This window comes from Bos indicus, chromosome 22 (genome assembly GCF_029378745.1).
Source record: "Bos indicus isolate NIAB-ARS_2022 breed Sahiwal x Tharparkar chromosome 22, NIAB-ARS_B.indTharparkar_mat_pri_1.0, whole genome shotgun sequence".
Lineage (NCBI taxonomy): Eukaryota > Metazoa > Chordata > Mammalia > Artiodactyla > Bovidae > Bos > Bos indicus.
The window spans coordinates 38,006,285-38,034,268 of record NC_091781.1 but is presented as its reverse complement, the minus strand read 5'-3'; the positions used below and the strand labels follow the sequence as shown (position 1 = coordinate 38,034,268).

Sequence of the window (27,984 nt, the reverse complement as noted above, 5' to 3'; positions counted from 1 at the left end):
AGTCATTGCAGCCTCCACCTTCTTGACCCCAGCAGAAGCTCTTCCTGCCCATGGCAGAGGCTAAGCCAGGTGGCAGCTTTCAAATACTCACAGAACCAGCCTCATCGCCCTCCCCTTGGAGTCACCACCACACCAGCTGGCATTCCCTTCTCTGGTGTCTGAGCTTTAACTCTAATTTAATGAACTCCTTATGGTAAAAAACTTCTTGTTTAATAGACATTGTGTGTCAAGCTTCTACCATTTTATAGAAAAACCTTTAAGCAAAATATTATTCCTAATAAAGGAAGTAACAAGGAACAGTTGTAAAGCATGGCCTTGGCTTTTCTAGATCAAAGAGCTCGACTCCTAATACAGTGTACTGCAAAGTCTTCAGATGATTCATGGCTCAGCCAAACCCGAAAGGAAGGTGATAAATGGCAGACTCCAAGAATAGAACAACATCACGAAAATTTAGAAAGACTGATCCAGAGGAAGGAAGACTGATGTTATGCCTTGAGTTTGAGGAAAAAGGTCTATTTCAAATTTCAAAATGATTCTCTTCTCAAAAGCCTCCTCAGCTTCTGTCTTGTGATTTTTAACTCAAGGGGTCAGGGGTGTCTACAGGTGGCTAGTAAGAGACCAATCACATTCTTTTTATCTTGATGAGCAAAAGACATTTCAAAATGAATACTGGAAAGTTTTTGTTGCATCTGTGTGGTCAAAACCCTGGGTAGGGCAGGCTAGCTTTAGGCATTGGTAATAACTCCCAAACCTCAGTGGTTAACACATAAAAATGTATCTCTTGATGACACAAAATTTGCTGTAGATCAAGCACTTCCTCAGGCTGCTGTACCCATGTGATGACTTAGCAATCTTGTGTCTCCACTTTCTGAAACCTAGGCTCCACACAGAAAAGTAAGAGGCTCCAGACAAGCACAGGGAGGATTTACTGCTTGAGCCTGGAGGAGACACAGGTCCTTTGAAAGTTAGACTCCCTAAGAAGATTCTTAGATGGTGATTAAAATGCAATAGGATTAACAAAATATGAAAAGTGAAAGTGAAAGTCATTCAGTCATGTCCAACTCTTTGTGACCCTGTGGACTATACAGTCCATGGAATTCTCCAGGCTAGAATACTGGAGTAGGTAGCGTTTCCCTTCTCCAGGGGATCTTCCCAACCCAGGGATCGAACCCAGGTCTCCTGCATTGCAGATGGATTCTTTACCAGCTGAGCCACAAGGAAAGCCCAAAATACTGAAGTGGGAAGTCTATCCCTTCTCCAAAGGATCTCCCCTACCCAGGAATCGAACCGGGGTCTCCTGCATTGCAGGTGGATTCTTTACCAACTGAGCTATGAGGGAACCCCCTAACAAAATATAAATGCTGCCAATAAAAACCCACACAGGGTTAGGGTCGAGTCTAAGAGGTGAATGCTGTCACTTAACAATCTTCCTAAAAGGTAGGAAAAGAGATTTTTCTGTTTGAAAGGGAAGATCTGGGATGCACAGCAGAGCACATCTGTACTGAATGGGATGAGTAGTAATATAAAAAATAAAATCAGAGAGACAGAATATTACATATTTTTTGCAACTTGGAACAAAAATCGGACAACAGTCACTTAACTGAATATATGTGTATTTTTATCACATTAGGAAGAGGTAGGTGGTCTAAGCTGGTATCACATTCCCTGCTACCAGGGCCTCAAGATACTTTTATCTTTTGCTTCTCTATATGGAGCATGTATCCTCATGGTCATGAAATAGTCACCCTCCCTGTGGGCATTCCATTCCTAATTAATGTAAGAAGAAAATGGGTAAGGGTGAAGGATGCATGCATGCTGAATTTGTCCTTTTCTTAAATGATGGGGGAGAAAAGCTTTCCCAGAAAGACCTCACCAGAAGTATTCCTCTTATATTTCATTATCCATAAATGGGTTGTCTAGCTACTCCTAATTCACATGAGTCCAGGGAGTTGAGAGTTTGTGATGAGCTCATGCTGTCACTGATAGTATCAGATTTCTGCTCATAAGAAAGAAGAGCTCATTGATAATAGCACTGGATAGCCAGCCAGCATTGTATGTTACAGGCAGGGAGACACCAGATCACGGAGGACCTTGGCATCCACAGAAAGGAGTTTTGATTTTACTCTGAATGCAAAGGGTAACCACGGATGGATTTGAAGAACAGTGCACGATTTAGTTTACACAGGCAGTTGGAGAGAAAGAGAGGGAGAGGGGAGGCTATCTAGAAGGCCTAAGGTCTTAGGTCACAAGGTACATTAGATGGCTCAGGTGAGTGGCTCAGCAGTGCACATGGGGTTTATGATGAGTCTCTGAACTTGAACATGTGACTGCCACCTTGGGCAGATAAACTCATTCTGCTTAGAATCTTCCTCCTGTGGAGAGACAAAGGATCCTAGTAGGTAAACAGGGTGTCAATTTGATCAGTCTTTTTAACAGAAACCTGAGCTGGAAGCTGGAAGCTAGCCTAGGTCATCATACCCCACTTTCCTCCAGGCAGATAAGGAACCATTATCTTCATTTTACAGATGAAAGAGCTGAAGCTGTGAGCGACCCTTGTTGCTCTTGTTGTTTAATTCCTTAAGTCGTGTCTGACCCTTTTGCGACCCCATGGACGATAGCTTCTGTGAGCGACGGAAATGAACTGGACCATAGCCAGCCAAGTTCCTCTGTCCATGAGATTTCCCAGGCAAGAATACTGGAGTGAGTTGCCATTTCTTTCTCCAGGGGAATCTTCCCGACCCAAAGGTCAACCCACGTCTCCTATATTGGCAGCCGGAATTCTTTACCACTAAGCCACCAAAAGAAGCCCAAGAGTGGCCATACCACCTCTTTAACTTATGATTAAAGGCAATTCCAATGGTGGGGGCGGTATGTGAGTTCAATCCCTGGTTGGGGAACTAAGATCCCACATGCTACAGGGCACTTGAGCCCGTTCCACTAGAGAGAAGCCTGTGAGCCGCAACGAAGGTCTCCTCTGCCACAACTAAGACTCGATGCAGCCGAATATTTTTAAAAAAACCAATTACTTGAGTTTGTTTCTGAATCTGAGGTTTGTGACACTTTGCTGGGTATCACATTTGTTCCCTCCCTCTACTTTTCTCCTTATTTCCTTTCTCCTTTATTTTCTCCTCAGTTTACTACACTCTGAAGATTTTCAGATTTCCCATTCAGTACCTTTTTATGGATTAAACCCTGACTGAAAATATTTAGAAACAGCAAAGAGGAGAGAACTCCCTGGTAACCTTGTAAATATAGAAGAAATAAAAGAAGTTCCTGGAAGTTTTTCCAGTTGAAAATAAACAAACGTAGGCCATCTGGCACCACCAAGTGGCGATTCTTGGAATTGCATGGGTAAAAGTAAAACTTTTTTTGCTTCCTGCCCACCTGAGCCCTGCTGTGTGTGTTAGTTGTTCAAGTCTGTGTCTGACTCTTTGCGACTTCATGGACTGTAGTCCACTAGGCTCCACTGCCCATGGAATTGTCCAGGAAAGAATACTGGAGTGGGTAGCCATTCCCTTCTCCAGTGGATCTTCCCGACCCAGGGATGAAACACTGGTCTCCTGCACTGCAGACTACTGAGCCACCAGGGAAGCCCAAGACCCTGCTAGGATACCAGAAAATAGCTTGACTGCATACATCTTGGAATGATGATACTTCATGAGCCTCCCTGAACCCTTGGATTCTCTCATGTAGATTTGGAGGAGAGGAAATAGTCTTTATAAGATGGGGGAAAGGATCATTGCTTTAGATTTTTTCTTTGACTTGAAATATTCTTACTTCCATACATGCTGAATCCCAGAGAGCTTCTTTGATTTATCAAAGGTCCCATATCTGGTAAGCAGGAACATTAGGATTTGATCACTCCTTCCTGGCTCTTATTCCTGTGTTCTAATAACTAAGGTACCATAAATGATTGTTAAACATAGACAACATTGGCCAGAAGGAATCATGCACTTTGAATCATAAAATCAGTCCTGACAATAGGTTAGGGATAAAGATTTGGACTTCTCTGATTCCTGTATCATTCACTGGCATTCTTTAGTAATTAGTAACCTCTGCAGCTGCTGCTGCTAAGTTGCTTCAGTCGTGTCCGACTCTGTGCGACCCCAGAGATGGCAGCCCACCAGGCTCCCCCGTCCCTGGTATTCTCCAGGCAAGAACACTGGAGTGGGTTGCCATTTCCTTCTCCAATGCGTGAAAAGTGAAAAGTGAAATTGAAGTCGCTCAGTCGTGTCCGACTCTGAGCGACCCCATGGACTACGGCCCACCAGGGTTCTCCGTCCATGGGATTTTCCAGGCAAGAGTACTGGAGTGGGGTACCATTGCCTTCTACATGATAGGAACTCTTCAAAATGTATTTTGAATAAATGCATGAATGAGTCTCCTTTCTTTTCCATTCACTGTAGCTGGAGTGGAAGCAAACCATGTTCCGCTATTCTGCAGACGATCATGTCCCCAGAATATTATTAACTCTGTTTCCACTGGGCTTGTCTCACAGGTGTTTCCTTGACATAGGAGAACAACTGTGGAAATACCATGATTACAATGTTTGATTCAAGCAATCAGTCAAAAGCTTTCAATATCAGTCCAGTCCCTCAAACTGCCAGGTTGTTGGATGATGTCAATTGATGTTGCAGAAAAAAATAAGTCTGAACAGTTCTGTAAGTATGGGGATGGCTGTCAGAATCCTGTCATTATCTCAGTAGCTTAACTTTTGAGAAAGCCTTTTCAATAACTGGCAGGAGATTCAGTAATGGGACCTTAGCTGTGAAAATTTAATACTCAGTCTCAATTCTGGCCTAATCCTAACATGGCCCACCAATGAGTCTTATATGATTGCGTCGTCTTTTCTTTTAACCTCAGAGCCTTTATCTTTCTTCAAAGAAAATTCTCCTATGCTTATGTGTCTGTTTAGAGTTCTCCACTTTCATTGTATCAGAAAACAGGGTAGCATAGTAGAAATAGATGACATTTAGAACCAAAGAGTTTTGGATCTGAATCCTGGTATTGGGACCTTATGGATTTGTAGCTTTGGGCAAAAACCTCAACCTATCTGACTTCAACAACAAATTCAGTTCAGTTCAGTTTAGTCGCTGAATCATATCCGACTCTTTGTGACCCCATGAACTGCAGCACACCAGGCTACCCTGTCCATCACCAACTCCAGGAGCCTGCTCAAACTCATGTCCACGAATCAGTGATGCCATCCAACCATCTCATCCTCTGTCATCCCCTGCTCCTCCTGCCTTCAATCTTTCCCAGCATCAGGGTCTTTTCAAATGAGTTCTTTACATCAAATGGCCAAAGTATTGAAATTTCAGCTTTAGCATCAGTCCTTCCAATGAATATTTAGGACTGATTTCCTTTAGGACTGACTTCCTTGCAGTTCAAGGAACTCTCAAAAGTCTTCTCCAACACCACAGTTCAAAAGCATCAATTCTTTTGCATTCAGCTTTCTTTATAGTCCAACTCTTACATCCATACATGACTACTGGAAAAACCATCGCTTTGACCAGACAGACCTTTGTCAGCAAAGTAATGTAAAACAAATTAGTGGTATTCATACACTGAAAGTAAAAACAACAAATTAGGAGTATTCATACACTGAAAGATTAAAGATGCATAATGTATCAAGCACAACATCTGATGTGTACGTACACACATACATTACATACCAAATACACGGGTGCAATTTAATCATTATTACCACCGTTATCATTAAGGTAATTTCCATCAAAAAGAGGTATCTACAAATCTACTTTTTTGAAATTGGCCTGGGTGCATAAGGTCATTAGAGTAAGTATGTCTCTTCTGTGTGCAGATATTTTAGGTCAGGTAAAAGATCAAGAGAGGGTATTTTCCCCTCAGTACTATCATGTAACAGGGGAACTAATTAGCTTCTATTTGTGATCTCTTGGGTCACCTTTCCGTGTTGTGCACAGTTGTAATTCTTCCACAGCATGCAAGTTTAAACTATATTAACAGGGAAAATCTGCATGGATGTGTGACGATATAAAAAATATCAACTGTACTTGTAGTATCTGTCTATTGGAGAATGTACATTTAGTTCAAGTATGTATGCATTCAGTAGCACTTTCATTGAATTAGTTCAAGTTAATTAAACTCATGATTAATCATGACAGCATTTTTATGTTTTTGTAAACCAGTCATATGCTTACCATTAGGAATGTATTGACTCAGTCTAAGTCAGTGCTGAGTACATGAGTTCTCAGATCCTTCGTGGCAATACCAAGGTCTTTTATGGGTCCACAGTCCCTGGAAAGGCCTCTCCGATTTGGTCTAAACCTCACATTTTACAGTCAAAGCTACTCTGAATTAGAGGTGTGAAATGGCTTACCCCTGGTCATATGGTTGGTCCATATCAGAACCAGAATTTGGGCCCACATATCTAAAGCCTATATGATACACTGATTCTGCCATACTAAAGTTTCCCAACTTCAATCTCTCTTACAAACACCTTCAAAATTCTTCCCATATCTATCACTATTAATATTATTCACTTAATATTTTTGTTCTAATCAAATTTAAGATTGCTCACTCCTTAAAACCCAGACTTGTCCTGAGAAATATCCATAAAAATCACTGGCTTTAAAATGCCAGATTCCCCCCCGCCCAAAGACTCATTTAATATGTAAATATCAACATTTCTTTGTAAAAATGTGTTCATGTACCATCTTGCATCATCTCAGAAGCCACCTGTGGTACACTGACTACCCAGTACATAACTATACATCGCTGCCTCCTTGGAGTAGAAATTTCTGTGTTTCTTTCCTTTTAGTGCTTTTTTCCCTCTTGTACATTTCAGTGAGCACTCTGGATAATTTTGTAAAGACAGAGCTTCAAACTCTTGTGAATTGAGGCATATGCCTTCATGCCCCAGAAACGTAATCTAAGATATATCTGAAATAACACCTGTCTCTAATGTGAATACGCACCACATGTCTAGGTTCTGCTCCTTCTAACATATTTGCTATTTATTCTTCCTGTTTTGAGAGATTCTGAAGGAAGGATTCCAGTCTGCTACAGTAAATAGAGCATGAAAATCCGGTCTGGCTTGAATTTTATCCTAGACATTAACCCTATCTCAGCTTTTGCAGGCTATTCCTACTGGTTGTGAAAGAAAGAGTTAGTTGCTCCGTTGTGTTCAACTCTTTGCGATATCATGGACTATAGCCCCCTAGCCTGCCAGGCTCCTCTGTCCATGGAATTCTCCAGGCAAGAATGCTAGAGTGGGTTGCCATTTCTTTCTCCAAGGGATCTTCCCAACCCAGGGACGGAACCAGGTCTCCTGCATTGCAGGCACATTCTTTACCTTCTGAGCCACCAGAGAAGGTGTGGCCAATAATTAACCTTTATTTCCCGTTAAGAACACCTTAACCTACCCTTTATTTCCCCTACTAGGAACACCTTAACCTTAACGAGAGGATACATACATATCATGTTTCAACCTTAAATGGGGTTCTACACATAAGCATTCACTGGATACATGTCTCTCTGTATTGCCATCCCAAGGGCTGCATATATATTCAGCATGGGAGAGCAGATTGGTGATGTGCAGGCACTTGTACTCTGAATGTCTGGATTTAGGTAAAGACTCATCTACTTCAAGTTTTATATATATATATATATATATATATATATATATATGTATATATGTTAATTCCTGAATCCATGTGAGTCTCAGTTTCATCATCTGTAAGATGAGGATAATGAAAGCACCTACTTCATAAGGTTGTTATGAGGGACAGATAAGATTTGATGGATAAAACTCTTAGCCCATTGCCTGACACTTACTAGGAGCTTGGCAAATGTAGACTGTATTATAATAGTAAGGCTGGTTTACACTTTGGGAATTTAGGGTTTTATGACCTATGCTTTAATGTAAGTGGGATGCTTGGGAGATACCATTTTAATGAAATGACTGGTGATTTTCCATTGAAAAGGGGAAAATGTTAGGTTACTGCCTAGTGACTCCTTCTTATACCCCAATTCTTAAGTCTCTTAGGAAATTACTCCCATCACAACAAAGAAATAACACTACTGCCATTGCCTCATGGGATTAATACCATTGTTGGGCTGGTCAAATACTGGGAAAGTGGTCAGCACCCTTCTATGAAAAGGGCATTTTTCCTTTTAGCAGGTCTTAGTAGGGGTGAGAAACATGCCAAAAGAAAGCACATGGCTTCACCAGACACTAAGCCATTCAGCAAAGCAAATGCCTCGTGTCAGAAAAAAAAAAATCATAGCTTTTGCACATATTTCTTTATCAAAGCCAAGACCATTTAAAATATAAGCTGGCTGAATTACTGGAACATTTATATCTATTTCCCTTATTTGACAAGGCTTACTTGCTATTGTTCTTTTAAATCCTAATTCATGTTGTCCTGACTTCGAAGCTATGTTTTCTCTATTTAAAAGAGAACAACAATAAAACCATGTACACAGGATGAAGAGACAAATCCAAGAGTTATAACTCAGAACTGGTCTAATTCAGTGGGAAAAAAAGAAAAAGAGAAGTGGGGAGCCTCATCCACAGAGGAGACACCAGATTTATAAAGTCATAAAGCAAAGTTACTTCATACAGCTCTCAAGGCTGCTTCACATGAATATTTCAAATTCTGACTCTTACTGGAATTATAGCTGCTGCTGCTACTGCTGCTAAGTCGCTTCAGTCGTATCTGACTCTGTGCGACCCCATAGATGGCAACCCACCAGGCTCCCCGGTCCCTGGGATTCTCCAGGCAAGAACACTGGAGTGGGTTGCCATTTCCTTCTCCAATGCATGAAAGTGATAAGTGAAAGGGAAGTCTCTCAGCTGTGTCCCGACTCTTCACGACCCCATGGACTGCAGCCCACCAGGCTCCTCCGTCCATGGGATTTTCCAGGCAAGAGTACTGGAGTGGGTTGCCATTGCTTTCTCTGGAATTATAGCTAAAGGAACTAAAATTTGATAATGCTGTATTCCCTTCTCCATCCTCAGCATTCCCAAAATTAAACTTTTTATAAGATGGTTTATAGAAAATGATGTTGAATTGATGATCAGGTCACCTGGGTTCTAGTCCTAACTCTACTACAACTGTAGAAGCCTTGATTAGTTTCTTTGGGGGGCTTATGTCCCTCATCTGTAAAACAGAAAGTATTATCACTAACATCCTATAACTGCATCACTCAGAATGACAACGAGGTATCAATTGAGGAAATATTTTAATCTGAGCAAGTCATTTGATTACACTAGGGGGAAAAAAAGAAGGCAAAACAGTTTCCCAAAGAAAGCTTTTTCTCTTAACATTTCCATGTAGGAAAAAAAAAATCCACATTAAAAAATGTTTTAAACTCTGATTCTCAAAAAAAAAAAAGACTGACATATATACACTACCAAGTGTAAGACAGGCAGCTACTTCGAAGCTGCTATATAACGCAAGGAGCTCAGCTCCGTGCTTTGTGATGACCTAGAGGGGTGGGATGGGGGTGAGGACAAGAGAGAGATTGATGAGGGAGGGGAGATATATATATATATGTGTGTGTGTGTGTGTGTGTGTGTGTATACACATACAATGCTGATTTGCATTGTTGTACGGCAGAAACCAACACAAGACTGTAAAGCAATTATCCTCCAATTAAAAATAAGAAAAAAGAAAGAAAAAATCACACAATTTACACAAGTTTTGTTCAAAACTCAAAATTTTGATTTACTACCCTCTAGTGGAGACTAAGAGCCAATGTTATTAATTCCATTTGAAAGTACATCCATATCTTTGTGCATAGGACAGGAGTAAAGGAAGCTTTAACACTGTAATCATACACAGTCCTCTTCAAAGTATAATCCAAAGACCTGGGTCTTCAGAATTAACCCAGCTTCCCAGAATCCACTCAAGAGCAACTTAACCAAGCTCTGTGAGGGGGAGATCCAGGGATCGGCATGATTAACAGAGAACTCAGTTGATTCCTAAACTCACAGGAACTTGAAAACCAATGTTCTAGCTCCCTGAGAGGCATGGAATGGATGTGGGCATTATCATGAATCTAGTATATAGTTGGGAGGTGAATCTCTAAACCTTGAGGAGAGATTCAAATTAAAATTCTCTTTTCTTCCTCTCAAATAAGAGGAAAGTAAGTATCATCAGCTCCCTGTCAACTCCAAGGTAAGGATCATGTTCTTTTGCCCCCCCCACACAAGGCCATACATGGTCCAGACCCTACATCCTCAGCCATGTGGACCCTGGCGATTCTGTTACTCTTTGCCTCTGCCCCCATATTAATACTACTGCCACCATTAAATTCCACCTAGAACTCTTTTAAATCCTAAATAGAGTCTAGGAAATTGATTCTGAATTTTTAAACATGCTATTCATTCTACATGAAACATACCTTCCTCCAACTTAAACTTGATTGGAAATATCATACCATTTTTCGTTATCATCAATGAAACTGAAAAGGACAGTGCTACATGAAATCGAGATCAATGGCAGGAGCATCAAGAGTTGTTCTGTGAACTGCATTTATTCTATCCCTTCTCCATATGCCATTTTTTCCAAGTGTTTGCTGTGTAGAGACAGTCTGCAATATTGTTGGCCAATGGCAGTGATTATTCCACTTCCCAACCATAAGGCTGACCTCAAGCCCCTTCTTTTTTACCTAAGTTCAGAAATACTTGGGAACTAAAGATAAAAATGTCAACTTTATTTCTGACAAAAGCTTGGTTGGAGACAGTAGTGAGATCTCTGGATACCAGTGGAGGGAAGATTTAGGACTACAGAACCAAAAACTTCTACCTTGCATGTTTCAGGGTCAAAACAACAGAAGATGGAAGAAAAGAATTCATATTCTGATGTAGTAGTCTTTTAGTAGCTTCAGTTCAGTTCAGTTCAGTCGCTCAGTCATGTCCGACTCTTTGCGACCCCATGAATTGCAGCACGCCAGGCCTCCTTGTCCATCACCAACTCCCAGAATTCACTCAGACTCATGTCCATCGAGTCAGTGACACCATCCAGCCATCTCATCCTCTGTCGTCCCCTTCTCCTCCTGCCCCCTGATCCCTCCCAGCATCAGCCTTTTCCAATGAGTCAACTCTTTGCATGAGGTGGCCAAAGTATAGGAGTTTCAGCTTCAGCATCATTCCTTCCAAAGAAATCCCAGGGCTGATCTCCTTCAGAATGGACTGGTTGGATCTCCTTGCAGTCCAAGGGACTCTCAAGAGTCTTCTCCAACACCACAGTTCAAAAGCGTCAATTCTTGGGCGCTCAGCTTTCTTCACAGTCCAACTCTCACATCCATACATGACCACTGGAAAAACCATAGCCTTGACTAGATGGACCTCTGTTGGCAAAGTAATGTCTCTGCTTTTGAATATGCTATCTAGGTTGGTCTTAACTTTCCTTCCAAGGAGTAAGTGTCTTTTAATTTCATGGCTGCAGTCACCATCTGCAGTGATTAGTAGCTTGGCTTGCCCCAATTTATAAAATGAACAAAAGCTGTCTCTAAGAAGGGTGTGCTCTATAGAAAGTCTGGAGCTGCCCCTCTGTGGAACTGTTAAATAAGAAAAGTCGATCTTCTAAGCTCTGAAATGTATTTTTCAATATCTATGCAAATGGTGACTTGCCTATAGTCAGAATTCCTGTTAACAGAGTGCATTATGTTCTGCTCTGAGTCAGTTGGTCTGTGCTGATGGCTTGTTTCTCATAAAATATGCTTTTTTACAGGAGAGAGTAAAATACAGTAGTTAAAATTTCAATTATTAATAGGATAATAAAAAGCTATTTCGTTTTCTAACAAAGTTTTTATTGATGTAATTGTAGGTTCACATGTAATTGTAACAAATAACATAGAGCAATCCTTATTCAATTTGCCTTACTGTTTTTCCAGTTTAGTTTCACTCTCATGCAGATTGGGTAAGTCCTCCTGCGTCCTCAAGTTCACCACTTTTTTCCTGTGTCATCTCTACTCTTCTCTTGAGTCCATCCAGTGAATGATTCATTGGTGCTGTTGTATCCTCGAGTTCTATCATCTCCATTTAAAAAATAATTTTATTTCCCTACTGAAACTTTCTATTTTTCCATTTATTACAAGAGAATTTATAATTGATTGCTAAATCATTTTTATAATGACTGCTCTAAAATTCTGGTCAGATAATTCCAATTCTGATTTATTTCCATGGATGTTGCCATCTGTTTGTTGTCTTCTCTCACTCAAGTTGTGATTTTCCTGGTTCTTGGGACAATGGAAACAGTGAGAGACTTTATTTTGGGGGGCTCCAAAATCACTGCAGATGGTGATTGCAGCCATGAAATTAAAAGATGCATGCTCCTTGGAAGAAAAGTTATGACCAACCTAGACAGCATACTAAAAAGCAGAGACATTACTTTACCAACAAAGGTCTGTCTAGTCAAAGCTATGGTTTTTCCAGTAGTCATGTATGGATGTGAGAGTTGGACTATAAAAGAAAGCTGTGTGCCAAAGAATTGATGCTTTTGAACTGTGGTGTTGGAGAAGACTCTTGAGAGTCCCTTGGACTGCAAGGAGATCCAACCAGTCCATCCTAAGGGAAACAGTCCTGAATATTCACTGGAAGGACTGACGCTGAAGCTGAAACTTCAATACTTTGGCCACCTGATGCGAAGAACTGACTCAATGGAAAAGACCCTGATGCTGGGAAAGATTGAAGGCAGGAGGAGAAGGGGACGACAGAGGATGAGATGGTTGGATGGTATCACCGACTCAATGGACATGAGTTTGAGTAAACTCCAGGAATTGGTGATGGACAGGGAGGCCTGGCATGCTGCAGTCCATGGGGTTGCAAAGAATCAGACACGACTGAGCAATTGAACTGAACTGAACTGAACTGGGATGACATGATTTCAAGCTGTAACGTGGACATTTTGTCTACTATGTTAGAACTCTGGGTCCCATCGAAATCTTCCATTTTAACAGGCAGTCATCCATTCAGGTGTCATTTACAGGTCTTGGATTACTCTGTGGGTTGTGAGCCTTTGTGGTGTTACTTTGGTCTGCTTGGTTTATGCTGATATTGTCAACAGCACTCGTTTCCACCTGAGGGAAGAAAAACCCTACCTGAGCTGCATTCTCTTGTTAGATCAGGGATTAGGATACAATGGGTCTGGGTTATCTGCCTCTGTCAGGGGACACCCTGCAATTATTTTGTTCCTTAAGTCCTGAGAAAACCATCTCACCTTCCTCTTACAGCTTGTGCTATTTCCAGGGTTTATATTTCTGTCGAGTGGGAAGGAGCAAGGAGAAACTCTTCTATACCATCTTGCCCTAACTCGAAGTCACTCTATTTCATTTTAAGAAGCAAAAAAGCTCCATTTAAACAAATAATTCCATTTTTTTTTCTGTGAGTCAGTTTCAATCTGCCACAGAGAAGAGGCAACATTATTTAGCCTTGCTGGTTTTGACCCTTTTACTCCTCAGCAGTTCCTTCTTTTCCACTCTCCGTCTCCCCTGACCTACCTCCCAGTGGTATCTAATGTAAGCATACGCACACACACACACAAAACCTCTGTGTTAGGTTAAACACAAAGGCAGATATAAAACAGGGAGTTTTAGGTACCAGTGGATTTGTAGTACTATTAAATGAATTCTGTGATCTCCAATAAGAAGAGATCTGACATTTATTCACTTAATTTTAGTGGCTGATGAGGTTATATGTTTCAACATTCTTAGAGGTTATTTGTATTTAATAGGGATCAAAGTGAAACAAAACAGACCCCTAAAGGCATAACTTCAGAGAGCAAAGGAGGGAGGATGTTATTTCACAACAGTGAGTTTTCAAAGGTGGTAGAGGATAATTCAGTATATTTGTATCTTGGAGGAAGTTATGGTATGTTTAAAGACTGGATTCTAAAATTATCACTGCTTTGTTATGTTTTCAATCATAATATTTAATTTAGTTTGAACTTTCAAAAAGTTTAAGTCTCCCAGAGTTTAGATGTTTAGGTGTGATCAAAACCAAGATTGAGAGACATTGTTCTAGAGAATCAAGGGAAACAGACTATCTTCCTATGGGACTGACCAAATTAGGCTGTGAAGTGTGGGCTCCTGTCCTTTGAGTGTAAGCTGTGGTATGTGTTTTCCAGCTCTCTATAGATGTGGACTCAACATCCGTCCTTGTGGACACTTTCATCTAATACTCTGGCACCTTTCCTTCATATCCACCTTCTCTACCCTGTAATAGGTGTTACGCAGGTGTCTTACCATCGTTAAGCAATGGTTTAATGCTTAAAAGATTTATAGAAAAGTATTATGAGGGGGACTTAGCTCCTTAAAAACCTCATTTCTTTCTTTCTATCCCTATTGGGCTAAGGAGATTCAGTTTAATTAGGCCGGAGTCATACATACATGTTGTTGCTGTTCAGTTGGTAAGTCGTGTCCAAATCTTCGTAACCCATGGACTGCAGCACATCAGGCTTCCCTGTCCTTCACTATCTCCCAGAGTTTGCTCAATCTCATGTCCATCGAGTCAGTGATGCCATGCAACCATCTCACCCTCTGTTATCCCCTTCTCCTCCTCTGTTATCCCCTTCTCCTCCTGCCTTCAATCTTTCCCAGCATCAGGGTCTTTTTCAATGAGACAGCTCTTCGCATCAGGTGGCCAAAGTATTGGAGCTTCAGCTTCAGCATCAGTTCTTACAATGCATTTCCTTTAGGGTCGACAGGGTTGATTTCCTTTAGGATTGACTGGTTTGATCTCCTTGCAGTCCAAGGGACACCCAGTCTTCTCCAGCACCGAAGTTTGAAACCATCAATTCTTCAGTGCTCAGCCTTCTTTACAGTCCAACTCTCACATCCACATATGGTTACTGGAAAAACCATAGCTCTGACTATACAGACCTATGTGAGATGAGGCAGGCGTTTATTTATTCCATTATATCCTACTGCTTCACTGCTCATGAGTGTTTTTAAACTATTTTTTAAAAAATATAAAAAGGATTAAGGCCATATCTTGCAAAGCAATCAATACTGGCAAGAAAAAAATTTATTTATTTAACAGGATACAAATGTGCAATCTTATTCTAAAAACTTAACTCATTTATATTTTTCACTTTTTTGTATTAGAAGCATTCATCCCACTTTAACAGGGCACTCACCTCCCTAGTCTACACTCTAGGAGAAAAACAAATGATTTCCCTCATCACACAGACAACGTTAAAGGGAGTTTTTCCTGCACTCATTGAAAGAGAAACAGTTTTTCCTATGGCTTATGATTTGTGCTCTGGATGTATGGTCCCCTGAAGTCTAAAAGGAAATAAAAGAAGAGATAGTTTTTGTGTGGAAGGATAAACAAGATGTGGAGGTGGTTCTGGAGGTGGAGAAATTAAGTGAGGTGACTGATAAATACAAGTGATCTCACCATATGGCACTTGTTCTAGAAGGCACTGTCTGATAACCCAGGACATGTCCAGTGAGTGAACCAAGAGGAGGATAGTTGTAAAGGAAACATGCTAAAAGGTCCATGACCCACAGAATCTTGGAGGCATTACTCGTAATGCAGGCCATGCAGCCTTTGCCAGTTGGGACTCTAGTTTGCACCAGATGGAAACCCTGTTCGTGTCCTACCAGTACATCACCAGCTAATTTTCCAACAGTAGTAGCATTCCCCTATGCCATAAGACTTTATACTGTCCCCATCCAATGATACCCATGCGTCCACCTCTAGATAATGCCATGGACTTCTGAAAGATGAATTTCTAAAGCAGGACAGGGATGAGTATGGACCCTACTTAGCCCATGTATGGTTCAGTGTGAAGACGTTAAACCATCTAGGCTTTCCATAGGCTGTAAGGTGGTACTGATACGAGGTTTCACCATCACTCTTACAGGGCAGAGATAGAAACAGTGGCAGTGTCAAAGGTTGCTTGTGCCTTCGCAGGGCTGGGGCCGGGACAGGAGACAGGATTGGCAAACACAGGAGGCAAAGAGATCTGGACTTAATGTCTACTCGGAGCACCTGACCTTGCCTGAGAGCTATTTCCTGATCTCCAAGGTAAGAGATTTCTGATATTGTTCAGTTCTGAGGAAGACCTGTACTTCAGGGACGTCTGGACTCATACCAACCTCAAAGTCAGTCTAACATGATGTCTGCCATTTGGGGTAACTATTTCCCTTGCCAGTGATTGGTTTGAGAAGGAGCCTACAACACATTCCTAGTTAATTAGAGATGAGGGTTACACCACAAGGACTTCTAGAAATTCTTCCTTTCTTTTAAAAAGAGAGATCTTTGGAAGAAATAAGGTCCCTTCTTCCATTTCCTCCATCTTGATATGTATTTAGGTGGACATGCTGGAGACTGCTGCTGTCATCTCATGATTATGCGAAGAAAGCAAGAGATATAAGAAGAATTTAAGCTGGAGCAATAATGAAGTCAAGCCACTGAGTTCACCCACTCTGAAACAGCCTCATTTTTAGTTCTGATATTGATAAGAAAATTAGTCTTTCTTAGTGTTTAAGCCAATTTTAGTTGAATTTTCTGTTACCTCCAGCCAAAAGCATACCAAATGAATTCATTATTGATGAGAAAATAAATCCTTTGCATCATTTCATGAGCTCCTTATGGATTTATGATCAGCTGAGGGTAGCATGGTCTTCTTTCTGGTAGTGGACTATTTCTCCACCCCCTTCCAGGTGGTTCTGAGACTGCAGAGGCAACACTCTATGAAAGAATCTTTCTGTAATCACCAAGCACTTTTTATTTCACTGCAGTCAATATAGGGAATAAAACTGAGGAAAGGATTCTCCACTCCCAATTAGATTCTGAATTCATAAAATATTATATAAGAAAGTAAAAGGTGCATACATGCAAATTAAAAACCAGAAGACAGAAATACTCACTTTCAGAAATGCAAAGCAAACACAAAATCAAAGAAGTGATAAGGGGCTTAAGTGAAAATGTGTTAGGGTCTTATGAGAAGCAGGTACAGGCTCTAGTAGCTGCATTTGGGGGTTTGGATGCCTGTGCATAGAAGGTAGTGTAGGGCACAGACGCTAGTCACACACGAAACCAGGGTTTCGATATCTGCAACAAGTCAGCACTCACAGGGACAGGCAAATGCCATCCCTGCCAGGTGGGGGAAGGAGCAAGGAAGCTTGCCTTATATGCAGGATTGAGTTTAGAAGAAAATAACCCAGGAAATTCAAACCCATTATCACATGAATGAGCAGGTCCAAATTCATATCATCAGTGTGGAGCATAAGTTCCTAAACGAGAAATTAACCCAAAAAATGGACATAGAATAACTGAAATCCATGAATTCTCAGAAGAAGCAAAGCCAGCCTAACCCAACTAAGAGAATTCCACAGTTCAGGAAAGCCAGGATGCTGGGGAATTGAGTCTCTACTAAAGATGAGCACCCAGATGAAGATTCCATGGAAGGAAGTGAATTACTGGGATGGAGAATAAGATTGTGCAACATAAAGAAAAAATTGTACATTAAGAACAAGAAATGATGGGCCTGTCTAAAAGAAGTTTTAAATAATTATTTTTTAAATGTTTACATAGGTAAAGTGAAAACAGAGATAAAGCAAGCACAAAACAGTATAAAAAACAGATATGCAAAATGAGAAAGGATACAATGGAAATCTTTAAATGATCATCATAAAATCATCACAATTTTAAAAAATCAATTAACTGGTTGAACAACAGTACAAATACATACAGAAAAATAATGTATATATTGAAACACAGACCTAAGGAACTGACCTAGAGTGTGGAAGAGAAAAACAAGAGAAGTTGAGGCATGTAAAACAGGAAGATGGGCTCTAATATATGCTTGATAGAAGTTCTAGGATAAAATAACATGAATATGGGAGACCCAAAGTTGTAAGAAAAAATGGCTGAGATTTTCCAGGATTGAAAAAAAAATCATCTAAGGCATCCTAAGCCTTAGGGAGCATCCCAAGATCCATTTAGGACAAACAAAAACAAATGCACGTCTAAAAGAATCACTGCAATAAAACTTCAGAAAATCAAAGACAAGCAAAATTCTTATAAGCTGCTGCTGCTGCTGCTGCTGCTAAGTCGCTTCAGTTGTGTCCAACTCTGTGAGACCCCATAGACAGCAGCCCACCAGGCTTCCCTGTCCCTGGGATTCTCCAGGCAAGAACACTGGAGTGGGCTGCCATTTCCTTCTCCAATGCATGAAAGTGAAAAGTGAAAGTGAAGTCGCTCAGTCGTGTCCAACTCTTCTCAACCCCATGGACTGCAGCCCCCCAGGCTCCTCCGTCCATGGGACTTTCCAGGCAAGAGTACCAGAGTGGGGTGCCATTGCCTTCTCCAGTCTTATAAGCTACCAGAGACTAAAAGACATATTCCTACAAAGCAACGACTATTCGATTGACTAAAGACTTTCAGTCAACAGTAAGAGCTAATATTTTTGAGTGGTTGCTGTGGGCTGGGCAGTATTTTTAAGTATCTTTCATTTAATGTTCATAACAATCTGATGGGGAAAAAAATACCCTTACTATTCCCATTGCACCGATGAATACAGAACAATGAATTAAAGACAGTGGAATAATATATTCAAAGTGGTGAGGTATAAACAATTCAATCAGTAATTCTGTCTCTTACTACACCTTCTTCAAGAGAGGAGCGTGAAGGTTGTTTCTTTCCTGACATACATTTAATAATCCATAAACATTTGAAAGCTGAATAATAATACAAAAAATGTGTTAACTATAACCATCCCAGAAGTGTCATACTGGGATAAGTTCGTCAGAGTTATATATATGGGTGGTGTGTGTGTGCAGTGGCAAGGCAGCAACTGGTGGTGAAGATATATTTTTAAACAAATCTTTGCTTTTTCACTGCCCGACCAGATTGGTTTAAAGAAGTTATGCATTAAAATATTTGGATTAAATTAGAACAGTATGTCCTCTCCAAATATCCTATAGCACAAAAGATAGTTTTCTATATCAGTAAAAAGAGAGCCCTTTAAATATTTGAAACCAAAGGAATCGAGTACAAAGGACTGCTTACTCAGATGATAGAATAGCTAGGGATGAAGCAACTCTGCATTTAGCAAAAGCAAGAGAGCTATTATCAGCCTAGGGCTGGAGTGAGAAAAGTAGGAGGTGGCTGTATCAGAGCTCAGGGTCCCTGGTGGGCCTTTCTGATGAGAACTGAGACCATGGAAGGAGTGAACATCTTCCAGGAACTGGAGCCACACAGGTATTGCAGCCATCACTGGGGTTGCCACCTGAAACAGAGCAGAGGGGTAGGTATTTTGACTTTTTCCCTTCTGGTTCTCCATGCTTCCACATAGAGCCTTCCATTAGCTAAATCCATCCACAAGCTGAAAGCAAGACAGCCTGGGAAACGTAGTATCCTCCAACGCACAACCAAGGAGAGAAGGGCAGAGAATGAACAGATCTGAGAACAAAAGCCAAGGGATGGATTCAGCTCACCCACGCTGATGAATTCAGGTTAAGTTGCTGCAACGACTTTCAGCATAAGGGCAGATAAGTGTCAGAGGCTTTGGTGTCTGCAGTGTTCTCACACTCTCCCATCTGCCTGAGTTCCTCCACTTTAGCTGGCTCGTCAATGTTGGCTTGAAAATGGCATGTGCATTTTGTATGTGAATGACTAAACAGACTCCTCTTTCAGGCAGAGGCATTGTTTCCTTCCAATCAGAGTCCTGTTCTACAAGCGAAAGGGAACTTCATTTAAGACCATCCATATACTGAGCTTTGTGTAATGCATATATCCTCTCAAACCTGCTATGCCTAGAAGCTAATAGCGGAATGTGAAAGTAGCTTTCCGGGTTGGAATGGCTTTTCTCATTTGTATTCTAAGTAACTCATTGAGGCAGACATCAAAACCTCCTCTTATTTCCATTTATTTTGCTCAAGAAAATTTGCAGTTCACATGACTGTTCTGCTTCAAAGAAATGAGAAATCATCAAAATACAAATTGCCTGAACTATCAAGGCAGGAGCTCGGAAAACCTAGCAGAAGGAAGAGAAATTAGGGCACATTTGAAACAGAAATGAAAAGGGTTTTTGCCATGGCTGTCTTCAACTAATACCTCCAAAGCACAAGTAGAAAGAATTTTGAGAATTCCTTACTTCATGGAAATTTCATCCTTTCTGAAATTTCAATTTTGAGTAAGTGAACCAGAAAAGATGTCAATATTAAAAAGCTGTATTCATTTGGAGCTGATGAATAGAAACTATAACATGATTTTTCTGGAATCAGAATTAAGCAATAACTAGTAGTCATCTTCATCTACCCTCAAAAGAAAAGCCTTTGAGTGAAGAATATGCAAGGAATCAAACAAAAAGTGTGATTTTTTTATTTAAAAGATTTTGGCTATAATTTAAGCAATTTTTTTTTCCTGTTCATCTTTTGACAGAGGTGAATCGTTTAAAGAAATATCACTATTATTTCTGGTGGGCATTTTGAGTGATAGAAAATATGCTACTTTTGGTGGTGATACGGTTAATTGTTAACTAACCTGTCCAAAACCGAGGTAGATTTTATAAAGTGTCCCATTTTTAAAAACTTTAGTGCTATCATTAGGCAATTGTTTTTACTTTTGAACTGCCTGTGTTTATAAATTCTCTACTCAATGTTCAGTGTATAGAGTTATTATCACTTGATCACTTGTGTAAGAAAGCTTTGTTTAGTGTGTGTATGAGTGTGTGCCTGTGTGCATACTTCATAAAGAACATTAGCACCCTCTTCTGGATGACTTTTGAGGCTATAAAAATATTCCTACAATCTTTTTTCTTTCTTCACAATGAACAGCTTAAATATTCATTAAATTTGCTCCTGACTAAAGCACAACCTCTAAGTAATTTAACTATACTGTATATTTCAGAAACACTGATAAGTACTAGCATCAAAAGACATTTCATCGCTAAACATTACTCAACTAGGAATAAGTGTTGGCTTATGAAAAGGGAAAAAAATGCTGCTTCTACATTTCTCAGAATGAGTATTTGCAATGATTTAAATATACAGAGCTATGCAAGGAAGAAGGGAATCAAGGACAGACAAGGAGCGCAGACTTGTACATTCTTCTCCCAGCTGTCAGGGCTTGAAGAAAAATGGATGCCCTCCTGTGCTTTAATACCAGCCCCTGACACAATTAAATTTTCTTTTATTCTACTGGATGTTTTTGAAGACAATCAGACACCTTTTAAATTAGACTTCCTGGAATCCCCCAACTGCTCCTGAAAAATATTGTATGAGGCTGATGATAGACATGTATCTGAACTTGTTTGACTCATTCATTCATTCACTCACTTATTCATGCTACAAATATCCTGTGAGCATCTCCTCCTAGAAGGTACTCTTCCAGGCACTGGAGATGCAGGGAACAGATTCAAGTTCCCGACCTCACAGAAATGACATTTCTAGTGAGGAAAGACGGCTACAATGCAGAAGTACGTGCATAATGCAGACATGCATATGTCTGATAATACATTCTATGCAAAAAAATGAGGCAGGCTGAAGGGGATCAGAAATGTGGGAGTACAGTGGCTGGGTATTTTACAAAGTGGCTGGAAAAATCCTCACTGATAATGTGACATTTGAGCAGAAACTTGAGGTCAGTGAATGTTTAAACCTCATGGATATTTAGAGAAAGAGTATTCCAAGAGGTGGAAGAGTACAGGCAAGCCCTCTGAGGTTGGACCCTTCAGTTCAGTTCAGTTCAGTTACTCAGTCATGTCCAACTCTTTGCGACCCCATGAATCACAGCACGCCAGGCCTCCCTGTCCATCACCATCTCCTGGAGTTCACTCAAACTCACGTCCATCGAGTCGGTGATGCCATCCAGCCATCTCATCCTCTGTCATCCCCTTCTCCTCCTGCCCCCAATCCATCCCAGCATCAGGGTCTTTTCCAGTGAGTCAACTCTTCACATGAGGTGGCCAAAGTATTGGAGCTTCAATTTAGTATCAGTCCTTCCAAAGAACACCCAGGACTTATCTCCTTTAGAATGGACTGGTTGGATCTCCTTGCAGTCCAAGGGACTCTCAAGAGTCTCTCCAACACCACAGTTCAAAAGCATCAAGTCTTCGGTGGTCAGCCTTCTTCACAGTCCAACTCTCACATCCATACATGACCACAGGAAAAACCATAGCCTTGACTAGACAGACCTTTGTTGGCAAAGTAATGTCTCTGCTTTTGAATATGCTATCTAGGTTGGTCTTAACTTTCCTTCCAAGGAGTAAGCGTCTTTTAATTTCATGGCTGCAATCACCATCTGCAGTGATTTTGAAGCCCAGAAAAATAAAGTCAGCCACTGGTTTCACTGTTTCCCCATCTATTTCTCATGAAGTGATGGGACCAGATGCCATGATCTTAGTTTTCTGAATGTTGAGCTTTAAGCCAACTTTTTCACTCTCCTCTTTCACTTTCATCAAGAGGTTCTTTAGTTCCTCTTCACTTTCTGCCATAAGGGTGGTGTCATCTGTATATCTGAGGTTATTGATATTTCTCCCTGCAATCTTGATTCCAGCTTGTGCTTCCTCCCTTAATTCCCCTTAAATATTTCAAATGCGGTCTAGGGTCTCAGCACATCACAATAGTTAAGAGCCTGTATGACTTTGGAATTTGAAGACTGGGATAAGTTCTGTACATTAGCCATTGACAAATGACTTGAAATCTCTGAGACTTTCTTATCTCACCTATAAAATGGGGATTTATACAATTTCCTTCTTCCCAGTGTTACTGTAAAGCTAAATGACAGTGCAAACAAAGATCAATAATGTAATTGGCATTGTAGTGAGTTCAATAAATGTTAGCTATGACAAAGGAAAAATGCTTCTCAGGGACATTTGAGTTTTCTATAACACTTAGGTATTAATATGGATCACAAATGTTGAACTGAAATTCTCTTGTATATATTAGTTCAGAATTATGAGTAGAAAAAAATTGTTTCTGTGTGTTCCTGCACAAACTGTTTTCCTTTATGAACCTTACATTTTGCAAAATGAGGAAATTATATTAAACGGGTCACTTCAGTCTAAAGTCTTCAGATAGTATGAAAGCTAATATCCCTGTCTGAAAATCCCTGAAAATGAAATTTTATATTTACTTCTGATAAGGACAACTAGGGATTTGATGACCATCAGGCTTGCTTGAGGCTGAATTACGAAGCATGGAATTCGGTCACTAATGCCACTGGCTATAGAGTGTGACAGTCAAGCCAAGGTACTATCCCAGAAGGTTGTCAAAATGTACACTTACGGAGTAATGCTTTCCTGAAACTCTTGTCCATTAAAGATATTTTCAAAGGGCTCCATCACCCAGTCTAAGTACAACATTTGGTCTATTTCTAGGCCCCTTCCTCCAGGTTAATTCTCTTTCCAAGTTTCCAAGTTCTTTTCATAAATCAGCCTAAATATGATTAGTTGATGGGTTACAGGACTCTGGGGGCAGAAGGAGAAGGCAGCAGAGGAAGGGGTCCATCTATAGCCATTTCCATGAGGAAAATGTGCTCAAAAAATGAGTTGAGGAGTCAAGAATCCACTCTATTCCTTACAAGGCATTTTTCTCCACGTTTGAAAAGCTAAGGGTCATACAGCACAGGCTTCCTTATTCATCCTTATAATCTTTAAACGGGATTAAACAGAAGTAGTCAGAGCACTGAAGGGACAGCTAAGTATACAGAGGCAGAGTAATGTACAGAGAGGCCTTGGCATTGTTGGTGATTAAGTAGCAGATCCAACAAAATTTATTCTGAGAAATGCCATATCTCATAACAAAAATGTCCTTCCTTTTCCTTTGCAGAATATATCAGACCTCCAAATCTGCTAATGCTGATTCTGCAACTTAGTCAAAGTTGACTTTGGGCAAGTTTTCCAACCTCTCGGAGTGTTAGGCTCTATTTATAAAAAGGGGGTAATGATAATGAGCTAGCAGCACTGCCTGGCACATAGCATGGCTTCAGGACATGGTAACCACTATTATCAAGATAAAAGGGAAAGGTGGTGGTTGTACAGAGTTACTCAGATTGTAAGGTGCTTTCTAGCTAGGAGACAGGATGCTGATTTTGTTTAAAAAATAGGTAAGTATGAAGCTGAAAGGGATTCTCTGGTGGCTCAGTGGTAAAGAATACACTTGCCAATGCAGGAGACTCAGGTTTAATCTCTGAGTCAAGAAGATTCCCTGGAGAAGGAAACGGCAACCCACTACAGCATTCTTGCCTGGGAAATCCCATGGACAGAGAAACCTGGTAGGCTACAGTCCACGGGGTTGCAAAAGAGCTGGACACGACTTGGCAACTAAACAACAACAACAACAGCAATTAGAAAACCTAAGAAATAGAGGTGGAAAAGATCTGAAGACAAAGAAGTCAGATATTTTAGATGTTACATGATTAAGGTGTTGAAAAAATAATCACACAGTTGGCAATCGGTCCTCATTCAATGCTCCTAAAATTCTTACATGTCTTGGCTTCTCTGTGGAATTCTTACTGGGAGCAAACCTACTCTAATGGAAATTCTCTGAGGCAGTGACAAACATGGGACATATGAAATGGATGTTCTGCAGCACTTGAATTGAGACCAAAATCCATTGTGCTAATTAGTTATTGGAATATTGCATAATGACACATGCTCAAGGGCCACTCATCGGCTTTGTAAGCTGTCTCACATGACTCTATCAGATAACCATTGGACTAAATGCCATTTTGATGAGAACTAGCTCTGTGTTTGCAGAGTGGAGACATCATAACATTTTTGGAGCATAATTATTGCCTCTGGGTTAGTGACTCAGTTTTTCACCTTCATACTTATTTTGCTCCTAACCCTCCCTGTATAATAGTGACTCAGTTGAGGTCAAATGCAGAAAAGACTGGGAAGCAGTAGCTGCATTAAATTTTATACAATCTGTCTCCCAAAACAAACATCAAGCAATCAATGTATAACTCTTGAAAAAAAATTCTACTTAAACACTTTAGGCTTATTTAACACCATCTTTTCATATCCATAAACTATAAGCACTTGAAGGGATGCAGACTATTATATTATATACATGATAGTTAAACAATAAGGTCCTGCTGTAAAGCACAGGGGACTATATTCAATATCCCATGATAAACCACAACTGAAAATAATATGAAAAGAATATAAATATGTAAAACTGAGTCACTTTGCTGTAAAGCAAAAATTAAATACACCATTGTAAATCAACTATACTTTGGTGTTTTTGTTTTTGTTTTTCCAAAAAATGAACAAATAGAAAAAATAAGCAATTGAAGGAACACAAAAGGCTAGAACATGTATGAGAATACATTTAACCTCTCTTTTAATTAGAGACATGGAAAATCAGAAAATAAAGAGATAATACTTTCAGCTAACAGGTTGGGAAAATTTTAAATAGGTGATAAAAAACTAGCGGATGAAACAGGCACTTGTACTCAAGATTACGGTCTTGTAGCCTTTCTGGAGGCGAGATGTGGTGATGTCCATTAATGTTTACAACACACTCGCCCTTGCTCTTTTTTCCAGGGATTCCAGTGTTAGGATTTTTATTGTCAGTATTATATTTGTACATACATTTTCAAGCTATATGGGCAAGGATATTTATTGTAGCTTGTAGCTGAGACAAAATATTACTATCTATAAAGAGTTATAAATACACATATATGAGATAACATTTGGCAATATTATCTCTTTGGGGAGGGCTATTTGCTTGAATTTCTTTCCTCTTTGGTGTACTGCATGCCTTGCTTCAGAAATCAAAGGGCAGAGTAGAATGCAAATGTCAGACAAGTAGAACACATTTGGCTTTTGAGTTTCAAAAAGTTTCAAAAGCCTTGACCCTGATATTTAGAAGCTTCTACAGTAAATGAGAAAAACTTACCTGTCTCTCCATAAATAAAAAAACTTCCTGGTTTGGCAAAGTGAGGAAGTCAGAAGGGGAGCTTGAACATAAGTTGCTACATATTATATAAATAACTTATTTGTATAATAAAAAAGGTGGAAAGGAGCTTCCTCAGAAGGATGAGTCTAGTGGTAGGAAGTAGCAAAAGCCAGATTACTTTGTTGAGTCTTAGAGAAAAGAAAATCTGCTTCTTAGGTAAATGCTTAGAAAAGACCAAACCGTCCCCCATCCCCATCTCCCTTTTAAGAGTATCCTGACACAGTGCTCGAAGAGTAAGGATGGAATGGCTGCATGGTGCAACTAAAAGATGGGCCTGAGCGAGTCTGCAACATCTCCCCCAAACCAGGGCATGGCACAATAATCCCTTATGTGTGAGAGTGGCACAGATGTGCGTAGGAGATTCAAAGGATCTAATGGGACTGAGGTGGGACTCAGGGAAGATCATCAGAGATCTATATGGATCAGAGATGGAGGACCAGATGGGACAAATATACCTCAGCAACTGTCAGCATGGAAAGTCAACAACTAAAGACAAGACTCTGTAGCCACAACCTCTGTTCTACATAAGCTTCACAGAACTCCACTAAACGTCAGACAGAATTGGCAGAGACTAAGTTTGGACTATGCAGGGGAATAGAATCCTAAAATAAAATGAAGCTGAACTAAAGAAAAATAAAGATAACCAAATGTCTTCCTTGTTTGAGTTACTGGGATGAAAGAGTCTCTCACTTAATACACCATGAAGTAATATGTATCTATTGAAAATAATGAGGCAAGTATATGCACTCTGATGTGAAAGATCTGCAAGATAAATTTTAAATTAAAAAAGGCAAAAGAAAGAGGATTTGAGCAGTGTGCATTCCATTAGCATAAAAATACTATATGTTCTAAATGTTCCCAGGATATTAGTAGAAATGATTAACTGTAATTTGCTCTAGAGACTAAGAATCTTCATCTGATACAATTATATAAAGATTTAAACCAAGAGCTTATATTATTTTACAATACATATTTATCATTTGTAATAAAATTTCCTTTTTATCTTTATGCCATGTTTTGTGATCCATTACATTTAATTAGAACTCCATTTATGTAGCCTTTATTTCAACAATTTGTGAATATAGGATGAAAGTATGTCTTCAGTATCTTTTGAGTGTAGCATAAAGCTGCGAAAGAGAAATTTTTTTTCCAGTGAGAAGGAATGTTGCAATGTATCTTAAGGAAAGTTACCCTCTCTCCATCATTTCTGTAAAAGTTGATATGCAAACTTTTCTCACCACAAAGCTACAGAAAACTTTCCTAAAAATGTGTCAATAACCAGAATAAGGATGCATGATTCAAAGGGCTGGACAAAGTCACACATTTTCATATACGCTAGCATGTAGTCAAGCATGCAGGTCACAGACCCTGAGAACAGCATCAAAATTTACATATGTAGTTAAAGAATGGTTCCTTCAAAGTCATCCTACAGTTATTTTAAGCCATAGAAAACATTCAGCAAGTCATTTTGGGGGGGCACTGCATTCAGAGTTTATGGCACATGTTATGAATGTCCTAGACATTCAAATCATCATTCTTTAAGGATAAATTTAAGTATAAATTTTAATAGCAGTCAAAGGTCATTTGGATTCAAGTATGGTGAGTAAGGCAGTCACTAGATTTAGTTAATAAACTTACAGTAAAAAAAAGAAGTGTGGTACAACTGCAAAACAACATGATTGCTCTACAATCTCTGAAGGAAAAAATGCCTAGTCCCCAAAGAAACTTGAATGTTTTAAAAACTAGGGCATCCTTTAAACAACTGCATTGCCTTCCTACAGACTACTGTAAATTAATTCTGATGAACACATTTTAGCCTGTTAAAAACCAACTTAATGACTTATAGTAGCATTCTCTACAGTTATTTTACAACATGGAACTACAAGATTTTTAAAGCTCTATTTCTAAATACATTAGATCAGCATTTAAAGTGGGTCATGAAACTAATTTAGTGGTTGGAACCAATGTTAAAAATACAGAAGAGGAACTTCCCTGGTGGTCCAGGGGTTAAGACTCTAGGCTCCCAATGCAGGAGGCTCGGTTTCGATTCTTGGCCAGGGACCTCGATCCCACATG

The 27,984-nt window shown here is 39.9% G+C and overlaps 1 long non-coding RNA gene across 1 annotated transcript in view; it reads right to left on the bottom strand.

Moving 5' to 3' along the window:
- Window positions 1-27,984, bottom strand: part of LOC139178699 (uncharacterized) — a 145,320-nt gene that overhangs the window by 92,447 nt on the left and 24,889 nt on the right. The window lies entirely within an intron of this gene.